At 40.2% G+C, this 751-nt stretch overlaps 1 non-coding gene across 1 annotated transcript; it reads right to left on the reverse strand.

The window, feature by feature from the left end:
- Positions 1-214: 214 nt before the first annotated feature.
- On the reverse strand, positions 215-322 carry LOC148581228 (small nucleolar RNA R71). The gene has a single exon (XR_015895946.1). It is a non-coding gene; the product is annotated as a small nucleolar RNA R71 (small nucleolar RNA).
- Positions 323-751: the final 429 nt, after the last annotated feature.

Below are 751 nucleotides of genomic sequence, written 5' to 3' on the forward strand. Positions count from 1 at the left end.
TCCTTTTCAGTTCTTAACTGAATTCTTGCAGATATGTGATACTGTTAAGACTAATGGAGTAGATCCTGAAGTCTACAGGCTCATGCTTTTCCCTTTTGCTGTAAGAGACAGAGCTAGAATATGGTTGGACTCTCAACCTAAAGATAGCCTGAACTCTTGGGATAAGCTGGTCACGACTTTCTTAGCCAAGTACTTTCCTCCTCAAAAGCTGAGCAAGCTTAGTGCTGATGTTCAAACCTTCAGACAGAAAGAAGGTGAATCCTTCTATGAAGCTTGGGAAAGATACAAACAGTTGACCAAAAAGTGTCCTTCTGACATGCTTTCAGAATGGACCATCCTGGATATATTCTATGATGGTTTATCTGAGCTATCAAAGATGTCATTGGATACTTCTGCAGGTGGATCCATTCACCTAAAGAAAACACCTGCAGAAGCTCAAGAACTCATTGACATGGTTGCTAATAACCAGTTCATGTACACTTCTGAAAGGAATCCTGTGAACAATGGGACGCCTATGAAGAAGGGAGTTCTTGAAATTGATACTCTGAATGCCATATTGGCTCAGAATAAAATATTGACTCAGCAAGTCAATATGATTTCTCAGATTCTGAATGGAATGCAAGCTGCATCCAACAGTACTCAAGAGGCTTCTCCTGAAGAAGAAGCTTATGATCCTGAGAACCCTGCAATAGCAGAGGTAAATTACTTAGGTGAACCTTATGGAAACACCTATAACTCAACATGGAGAAAT

The sequence above is a fragment of the Arachis ipaensis genome, chromosome B10 (genome assembly GCF_059453495.1).
Source record: "Arachis ipaensis isolate K30076 ecotype BB chromosome B10, ASM5945349v1, whole genome shotgun sequence".
Taxonomy (NCBI): domain Eukaryota; kingdom Viridiplantae; phylum Streptophyta; class Magnoliopsida; order Fabales; family Fabaceae; genus Arachis; species Arachis ipaensis.